Genomic DNA, 10,779 nt, shown 5'->3' on the forward strand with positions numbered 1-10,779 from the left:
AAACTAGACATTTTAAATAATATATTTTAGCAACTCTGAATTCTCACCCCCTCTCTAGGAGTTGTTACTGCTATTTTTTTTTTGTTTTTGTATTGACTTACCTGGACTTATTCTGTAAATTCTCTCTACCATAGGATGTGGCTGCTGATGTCTCTGTAAATTTTTTTTTGTTCTAGTTTTTATTTCTCAGTTTTTCTTCCTACTGTTAACCCTTGGTTCAGCATAGCTTACTAATTTATCAGAGTCTGTGTTCAAACCTGTTGAGCCAGTAAGGCCTCTAGTCTTTGCTTATCAATCACTACATGGATTGTGGAACACATTTAAAGTTCAGACAGTTTACAATTCTGTCCTTGCTCTTACTTTCTGCTGAACATCTCTGTCTTCTCTGCATGTGTAAAGGATCTCACATTCATCTAGGAGTGCGTAGATAGCTAGAGTCCTCTTCAGTCTTTTCTGAGCTTGCACTGAGCCTTGCACGTAATCACAGCCTTTCAGACTGCTAGGGATATGTTGGAATTTAACAAGGCCCAGTAGGCTGTATAGTTTCTTAGAGATTCCTTTAAATTTTCTGGCTATGCTTCCAGTCTACTGCTTGTCCCAACCAATACCACAACTTCAGACTAACTGCAACATTGGCCTTCCCCATTTGTTAGCTAATGCAGTCACTATTGTGAATCAATTACTGTTTCCCATCTGGGGGTGTAGGACTTTTTCCATGCTCTAGTCCAAATGAAGTCAGTCCCCTCCAGCTGAAAAGCTATTAGTTTTCACAGCATACCCTCACCTGGTAGACCTACTCCACTGATGGAACGGAGGGGATGATGGGAGGAGACCCAGGCTTAAACATCACAGAGTCCCACGGTCCTCAGCCAAATGTCAGTAGGTTTACTTGAATAAACTCTTCTCAATTTTTTGCATGCCTTTGGTCAATTTCCATTGTCCCAAAGTTGTTGTTTCCGACAATTTTTTCCAGTTTTATAGTTGTTTTCTTGGGGAAAGAATTTGCTGAGTTCCTTTCCCTACCTTTCTGGAAGTTCCACCTCTTCAATATAATTTTGTCATCATCACTCTATTGAGCGCTGCTTTGCTGGGATTGCCAACCAGCAACCCCATCCTTTTTTAGCCGGGAAATACATCTAAGACAAAGCTCTTGTCCCAAATTTTAAATCTTTATGGGAATGATACAAAAACAGAAAATAAAAGGTCGTATTTCATTCATTTTGGCAGCAAGCTGACAGGAATCTAAATTATTTCATGCTACCTATACTTCTAGGGCTCCTCCAGTTCTCATCGTATACAAAGCCAGGTTCTCTGTCCTTTCATCAATTCTAGAAGGACCCCTATGTCCATCCAATAAATACATTTCCTTCTCAAGTTAGCCTGTTTCTGTTGCTTGCAAACAAAGAACCTGACTGATACAGCTTTTCAAAGGGTGTGCAGAAGGGAATCTTCTAAAGACTCCAGATAAGAGGCCAATTATTCACTTGACAGTTTTTGGGATTGCTACAACACGCGCGTGCCTGCGGGATGCTCCTGTGTCGGCAATGTGTTGTGTGCCTGATGAAATCCCACTGGAGGGGCCAAGTCTGCACCTGTCACCAGCCACAAAGAGGATCCAATTTTTATCCATTTCATCTGGAGAACCATCTGGGCTGGGAATAGCAGTAATAATAACAAATCATTGTCACCAGATTTCCTGATAGATAGCACTTTTTTTTTTTGTTGCTCTTGTTAAAAATCGAGTTTTCAAGTCTGCTGGTGAATAAGCAGCCAGCAGTAGTTATAAAGGCTGTCCCAGGCTTTTATGAAACAGGATTGGGACAGAGCCTAGGAACACAACAAGGTGAGAATTGGCTGCTAGTAGTCTTTCCTGGAGGGGCAGGAGGCTGAGGAAGAAAGGCTGTGGTAGAAAGAACCATTCGAAGGTGTGCTGAGTAGCAATTGGCTTGCTTATCAACATCATTTATGACAACGATTTTGAGTTTTGTTTGGGATTGGCCAGGAGCAGAATGTGGCTGGTAAGTAAGCAATCTGTGTGCAGCATTAGCAGAGATATGTTATCTTAAACAAGGGAGGTGATAGTCCTTCTCTGTTTCATCCTTCTCAGAGCACTCCAAGTTATGTCTTCATTTTAGACATCACACATTTTACATGTTAGAGACTAATAAGAACACAGAAGAGAAAAATCAAGATGGCAAATTGACTTAAACTACCATGTGAAGAACACTAGAAGGAACATTGAGCTTGTAGAGAAGAAAATAAGAGCATGGAAATAGAGAAAGGAAGGTAAAATAACTATTTCAAAATCCTGCAGGACTGACATATGGAAGAAGGATAAAATTTGTTCTTTCTAACTCCAGGAACAGACCTAGGATCAATGGGCAAAGCTACAAGTAGACACATTTTACTTCCATATTGCTCTATATGAGATACTTAAATATATTTTCCACAAGGTCAACTAGAAATGGATTTTCACTTTATAATTTCAGTCAAAAAATGTATAATTATGAAGACCAAAGCTGTTAATTTATAAACACTGGCACTGACGAGTGACAGGCAGGTGATAGCTGTAAGAATCGCCTATGTGAACAGAACTTTATATATATAAAAATATGTATCTTTATATATATAAAGTTTTGTTCACTTACTCTTTTAAAAATTAAACTTAGCAATTCTTTCTCAAATTGAATCCCACAATAGCAAATATGCATTTTCTATTTTGAAAATAATACAGTACAAACCCTATCTGTAAAAGAACTATGTATGTTTTTAGCATTTATTTGCTTATAGGTGTTCATGAATTTTTAAAGAATTTGCAGAACCACAAGTAAGAGCTCTGAGAAATAGAAGAAGGTACCTGAATAAAACCTTAGAGAACAGATCAAACAGCTGACAAGCAAGAGGCTAACAGTGAACCTGGAGAAAAGAGTGGGAGATAGAAGAGCAAATAGCTCTACGACTGCCAGTTAGACGGAGCAGAGGAGAATAATCAATGAGCTGTAGTCAAGGTGGATGGGTGGATAGCAGAGAAAATGTTAGAACTGTGCACACTGCATTGATCTTGGACGACAGTGCCGTACCGTTCACAGCCATTTAACGATGGTCCGCAAGTCACATGGGTAAGACTCAGGACCACAGCTAGCTCGTCCAACACCTTTGGGTCAATTAGAAAAAGGTACACACTGGGCAGATATAGCCCTGAAGGTGAATTGCCCGGGGCATGGAGCATGGGCTGGATTTCAGCTTTCTCATACCCCTTCTGCTGAGCATCTTTGTGCCAGGAATAGCTGTGGCCCTCAATAGTCATGACATGATCTATTCCTATGTTTGAAAGCCATGTCTAGAATTCTATATCTAAGCTCTAAGGGTTGGGTCAGACGAATGAGATTATACATTGTGTTTGGAATGGAATATGTTATACTACATAGAAAAGGCAAAGAAGAACTTTCAGAGCTATCCAAATTTGGAATGTAAAAGCAAAGTTGGTGAAGCCGAGCCTGGGAAAAGTGGTTTTCAAACAGTAGCATGTATCAGAATTACCCAGAGGCTACAAGCACTTATTGCTGGATTCTGCTCCCAGAGTCTCTGATTTAGAAGATGTTCTAACAGGTTCCTAGATCATACTGATGAGGCTAGGCCAGGGACCACACTTTCAGACCGTTGTTTGCAAACTTTAATGTGGGCACAAGTCACTTGGGGATCTTGTTAATATGCAGACCCTAGTAGGTCTGGGGTGGGGCCTGAGATTCTGCATTTTTGGACAAGTTTCCAGGTGCTGGCCCAGTGACCAGGCTTTGAGTATCAAGGGGCTGGGATTGGTTCCATGGCAGATGCTGAGCTTGAAGCTACCTGACAAAGTATCTCAGCTGCAGAGACTAGAGCACCATTGGGCAGGAACCCAGGTAGCTCATCCATTCATCCCACAGATATGAGCACCTACTGTGCCCCAGGTGCTGTTAAAGTGCTGGGACACAGCAGTGAACAAAGCAAAGTTCTTGATTTCATGGAGTCCCCATTCCAGAGATGCAATGTCATGTTTATAGCTCACTCTTCAATCTCTCAAAGGATTCTTTCTTTTCTTTTCTTTTCTTTTTTTTTTTTTTTTTGGCTTTGAGTTTTCATATCAATGCTTATCCTGAGGAAGGAGAAAGATAAAGGACTAGAGAAAAGTATAAGTTAAAATATTTTTTTCTTCCCATTTTAAGTATAAATATTAGACTCACAAATAAATTTTTCAAAAAAGATATTCATATATTTAAGTAGGCATACTCATTTTTACTTCCTTCAAATAATTTCTAACAAAATATACATCAAGACACGTTTTAATGCTATTGTCATATGGAGATATAGACAGAGTCATGACCCGAACATTGGCTTTTAAATTGGGGTGGTTCAAAAATATGGATCAAGCCAGTGTTTAGAGGAAATAGACAATATTTAAAGGGAGCCAATGGGAATTTTCCACCGCTCTCTAGTTTCCTCCCAGGAATCTGGGTAAGAAGGAAGGAAGCACCCAATAGATCAGCAGTCCAGCTGAAGCAGTGGAGTGGCCAGAAGCATGGGTTCAAATTCTGTCCCTATAATTCACAAACTATGTGACCTTGGCAAGTTACTTAATGTCTCTGACACCTAGTATTTTCATCTGAAAAGGGGGGACAAAATCTGCCTTGCAAGGTGGTTGACAGAATGAATGAAATAAATATATGCATGACTCATGGTAAACTCTCAATAAATGGTAACCTCTCAGTAAATGGTAACTTGGTGTCAGGCTGGAGGTGGACCAGAACATCAGTGCAATTCAAGACTATTAATATTTTTGAGAGACACGTAAGCAATGTAGAAGAGTAGATATAGCCCAAGCTATGAATGTTCTTTCTCCTTGGCCAACTTTCAAGAAGGGAATACAATAGAAGAATTTTGTTGGAAAAAAGAGAAAAGCACCAACCAGATAATAAAGGGCTGAGTTAAACTAAGTGGGAGAGGATTCTACCGCTACAACTAGTGTGAATTCCCCTCCTAGGATTAGGGTAATGGAATTTCACAGTAAATACGTAAAAGCAGCTTTTGAATTTGTGATGCTTTTAAATTTGCTTTAAAATTACAATACCCAAAGCTGGTGAAGTTGCAATAAAACTGCTACATCATGAGTTGCTGGTGACACATTGGTCCTATCTTTCAGGAAAGTAATTTGACAGCATGGATTAGAAATTATGAAAATGTTCATACTCTTTCACCTGATTATTCTCCTTTTGGAAATTTATTCTAAGGAAATAATCCAAAAGAAGGAAGACGAGGAAGGTTATTATTTTTATTACCTATATTGGAGAAGAAGAAGAAATCCAGAAAGCAGCTATAGTAATTTAAAGGATATTTATGAAGACTAGGTAGCAACCTGGCCCAGTCACTATTGGTGCATAACAAAGTACCTTAAAACATAACAGTGTAAACCAGTCATTTTCTTTTGCTCACAGTGTTTTGGGTAATGAATTCAAAAGGTCTGGGAAGTCCTTACTTGTAGTCTGTCACGGACTTCATACAGACCTCAGCTGGCACGGCAGTCACCCAGTGGTTTGACTGGGCTTGTCCTCCAAGATGGATGATGCATGGACAGGCAGTTGGTGCTGGCCGACAGGCAGAAACTTGGCCTGGCTGTCAACCAGGGCACCTATACCCAGCCTTTCCAGCACAGCATCCTCAGGGTAATCAGACTTCTTACACGGTTCTGGTTTCTCCCAGAGCTAATGTCCCAAGAATACCAGGTGGAAGCTTTATAGCTTTCTCTTATATGATCTTGAAAGTTACGCAGCATCATATCCACTGCATTCTTTCGGTTACAAGTGAATCACTAAGGTTGACCCAAATTCAAGGGGGCAGGATACAGACTCCATCCATTCATGAGAGGACTGCCAAAGGAATTAAAGACATGTTTTAAAATTGCCACAGTCTTGTTTGCATTCCTCCCACATGCAAAATACCCTCCCTCTTATCAAGATTTCTCAAAGACTCAACTAGTACAGCATCAGGCTCAGGCTTGAGGTTCAGGATGTCATCATCTCAGTCAAGGTCCAGGTGTGACTCACACCTTGTGACTCTGCCCAAGTATCTAAGACCTGAGGACTAATGAGATCAAGGGATAGAATAAATACAATAGACACTCCTATTCAAAAAAGGAAAGCATGGGAGGCACATACCAGTCACTAGTCCATAGAAATTTGAAATCCAGTGGGGCACGTGTCACTAATTCTTGATTAGGGCCCAGCACTATTCTTTAGAAACTGTTCCTCAAGATTCTTGGCTCCCCCATCTGGGATTCTCTTCATCTATCCTTTTCCATAGTGAACAGCCCATGATTGCAGCTAGGTAGGTGGCTTTCTCATCCTGCTCCTTTCCCAGACAGTTGTGGATCTAAAATTCTTCATTTTGTGTTGCCTCCGTCTCTTTCAGCTTGAGATGGTATTGCTTCTGCCAGTATAATTCTCTTGAGAATTTTACCAGTTTTTATGAATCTTACTAGACTTCCCTTCATTAGACAAAAATCATAAAAGGTCTTTAGATAAGACCCCTCTCTATCTTTGACTCTCTATGAGGCTGCTGGGGGGCAATGTCCTTAGAGCCTAGAAGCTCTGTTATTTAAAAGGATGATCTACAAGCCATCCCAGGTTCATGGGTAGGGGACATAGATACCACCTACTCATAAGAGGAGTGACAAATAATTTGCAGGTATGTTTTAACACTGCCACACAACATATCTAAAGCAGGATCCTTGGACACATTTTATCCAGCTGACAGTGTTTATGAGATACCATGTTAAGTCTTTGTGAAATCCTAAAATTGTTCTCAAGTCACTCCTCTGGCTTATTTTTACCCCATGACTACTTTTTCCTGAGACAGCCCTGGATTTGAACTTTTCCCTGAGGCCCTTTCTTTCTGTATGAATCCTTTGCTGGCTGAAAATATTCTCTTGGGCACTTTATATTTCTTCCAAATTTCAGTTGAAAATGAAATAGTTGATTTTTTTTTTCAGTTTACCTGTTTTTATCTCTCTGCTCTCATTGTATTAAAGGCAGCTAGAATAAGCCAGGTGGCATCTTGAACACTTTGCCTGGAAATTTTCTTAGCTACATCATGGAGTTCATTTGGTACATTTTGTATTTTCCGCATTACTGCAGGTGATAGCTTTGCTAAACTTCCCACCATTACATAACAACGTTCTCCTTTCTGTCAGCTTCTCGTAACATTTTCCTCACTTTCCTTTAAGCCTCCCTGACATACTGCACTGCTGAAGGCCCAGCACGTTTCAGCTAACGGACTCAAGCCCTTCCAGCCCTCGTCTGCTGCCCAGTCTCCAAATCAATGCCACGTGGTTTAGGTTTTTACTATAGCAGCCCCTCATTTCCAGGTACCAAAGTTCAATTTGGTTACTCTTGCTCTGTGAAAGATTTCCTCAAAATCTGGTGGCTTAAGCAGCCATTTTATTCTGCTTGGAATTTTGTGCGTCAGGAATTCGAAGGGGGCTGAGCTGAGAAATTCTCATTTGAGGTTACTCGTGCAGTTGCAGTACAACGTCAGCGGGGGCTGCAAACAGCTGGTGACTTTACTGGGCTGGATGTGCAAGATGACTCGTGCACAAGGTTCGGAGTTCATGCTGCTGTCAGCTGTGAGCTCGGCTGGGCTGTCATCACGGTGTCTTCACGTGGGCTCTCCAGCACTGCGGTCTCAGGATACTTGGCTTTCTGACATAGCACTGGTTTCCCCTGGAGCTGATATCCCAAAACAAGAAGCAGAAGCTGTGTAGTCTTTTCTGACCCAGTTTTGAAAGTTAAACAGCACCACTTCTCTGCATTCTATTGGTTACAAAGCAGTCACTAAGTCATTCCAGGTTCACAGGTAGGGGACATAGACACCACCTCTTCACAAGAGGAGCAACGAATAATTTGCAGATATGCTTTAAAATCACCACACAACATGTTAAATTCTCTAAGGTTAAGTGTAAAAAGCAGAATATGCAATTGCATGTACACTGACTGAAGCAATACCCAGGGATGGACATATGGAAAACATTGAAAAGAAATGCAAAAATATTGTCATGATCTTGTTATTGTGGATGACTTTTCTTCATTATTTTATAGCAGGAAAGAAAGAAGAAAGGAAAGAAAAGAAAACATATTTCCAAGTGATTCTGTGTTTTTGCTTCATCACCTCTGCTGCATTTTTCTTATAGTTTAGTATGGCCACGAGAATTGCTTTAAGCTGGGTTTGGAGGTGAAAGGGAGCGTTGAGAACATCACCGGCTGGACACGGAGGCAGCCCTGGCTGTGGTGGGGACAGACTGAGCACTGTGGTCTGCAGGCTGTTATACGATACTTCAAGGACTATTTAATTTAGGGCCAGGAAGAAGCCCAAAGGTTTTATCTCTTATTTACAGAGTCAAGATACCCAAGTAGATTCACACATTCCATAGCCATCCAGTGCTGCTTGCCCCATGCAACAATTAACAAGAGATACAGATCAAATGATAAAACTGAAAAGTGGCACAAATCTGTCCAAACAGAACGTGTTTGCAATCAGTCAGTCGCTCAGGTAACGTGGGATCAAAAGCCATCTATGGATTGTCGGTAGATTCTCCACACCACACCCATCTTGCTCCCACATTCCGATGTCCAGAGAGCTTTCTTGACCTGCTTTTGCTCACAGAGCAGGACCTGGATCACACTGCAGAGGGAGGCCTGTTATGACCTAATCGTGTCCCCACAAAATGCAGATGTTGAAACCCTAATCACCAATGTGACTGTATTTGAGGATAGGGCTTTCAAAGAGGTAATTATGGTTAAATGTGGCCATAAGGGTGGGGCCCTAATCCAATAGGATCAGTGTCCTTGTAAGAAGGACACCAGCGATCTCCTTCTCTCTCTCTCAGTGCACGCACAGAGGAAAGCCGTGTGAGGACACGGTGAGAAGGCGGCGCTGCAAGCTGAGAAGAGAGGCCTTAGGAGTAACCAAACCTGCTGACACTTTGATGTGGGCCTTCCAGCCTCTCAAACAGGGACAAAACAAATCTCTGCAGAACTTTTTTACAGCAGTCCCAGCAAACTAATAGAAGCCCTTCAAGCTGGCTCCTGATGTGCTATTGACATGCCCCTATTACTTATGGAGCATTTCTTTACTTTCTGGCATGATAACATGTCCTATGTCATTTAATTCTTTTCCTGCCTGTGGTAGGCAGAACAATGGCCTCCCAAAGATGTCCACGTTTTCTGGATGCCTCAGTGTGCCAGGAACTAACCTTTCAGTTTCTGGATACTGAGGAAGTTCCTGAGGTTCCAGAGGACGGGCCGGCTGCCTGGTAGTGGGGAGGCAAACAGGGCTCCCATGGAAATGTTCCAGTGCTTTAACAGCTGGAGCAGCTGGGTCCTGCGGCTCACCAGTCCTGCCTACACACACCACACCGACCCAGCAGAGGGCTCCTCGCCCCCGTGTCGTCCCTAACAGGTTTAGATGGAAACTGAGGCTCTGAGTCTCCTGAACTGTAGCTGGGAACAGGACAGGAATGCAACACCGCACCCGTTCCGGCCATCTCTCGTGCTCTCCCCACATACCCTCCTGTGAAAGCGGAGAAGCCACGTGAGAGAGACCCTGTGCTATTGCCCTTTCCCCTCAAGTCTCCAAGACAAGACAGGTCCCCGTGCCCCAGTTCCCATTTTAGGGCTTTGATCTGCTTTCCCTAAAGATAAAAGGTTGATTTATCTTTAACTTTAGCTCTTCTGCTTGTGGGCTTGCACGAATGCTAGTTGATTTGTAGCTGGCAAAATGAAACTATTTCTATGACCACAAAAACCCATTCAGGGTCCCCACAAACTCAACCTACGCCCTCCTACTCCCCAGTCAATAAGGCTGACTCAGACTCCTGCTGACTCGCAGCCATCCCGTGGTACCAGTCAGCTGGTTCCCCAGGTTAGAAGTGGCTCCAGGGAGAAGCCACGCTCCCTGGAATCACAGCACTGCATATGGATGCTGTCAGAAGCTCAGCGTGAGTCCTCAGACCTCCTGCTTTGTCCTCATGGCCTGGGTCTTCTCGCTGGGCTGAATATTCCAAGTTTGTACTCTACACTTGGAGCTTGAGCAAGTGCGGGGGGCTCTAGGCCAGCTGGAAGCGCAGAGCTGAGATTGCTGCTTCCTATTTCTCACCTGTTACTTGGGATTAAACACCTCAGGAAATCCAGGCAACCTGGTGGTCAGCTTCTTAGAACAACCGGATTCTAAACTCAGCTTCCAACCTTTTATGGATGAAAAGCAGATCCTATTGCTGGTGACATGGAAAGTCTCCAAAGCCCTTTAATGAAGGAGAGAAGGGGTAAGTAGATTGTCCAGGATTTCTTCAATAAGCCATGGGTTCCTTCCTGTTGAGATTAATAGATCTCTTGCCACCAATCCTGAGTTCTGGGTTTGGACACTGGGTTTCTTTCAAGAGAACAGAGGGAATCAGATTTTTTTAAAGGAATATATTCATGACTTAAGATCAACCTTTTCGTACCTACTCTGGTGAACCTCCTTGCAAATTCTCAACACACATTCCTGCTGACAAAAACATTGATAATCTTCCAATAAAACATCCAATTCAGAGGTAATAGAAATTAAAACCATCTTTATCTTTTCATAATCCTTAATTTTAATAAAATTGGTGGGCCTCGGAAATAGGACTTGCAAATGACACGTTAATGGCTCCTCTTGGAGGAGCAGTTGAGGAATCTCAGAGGGAACCTGTTCGTAACTAAACCAGAG

Source organism: Propithecus coquereli, unplaced genomic scaffold (genome assembly GCF_000956105.1).
Source record: "Propithecus coquereli isolate 6110/MARCELLA unplaced genomic scaffold, Pcoq_1.0 Scaffold87, whole genome shotgun sequence".
Classification (NCBI taxonomy): Eukaryota; Metazoa; Chordata; class Mammalia; order Primates; family Indriidae; genus Propithecus; species Propithecus coquereli.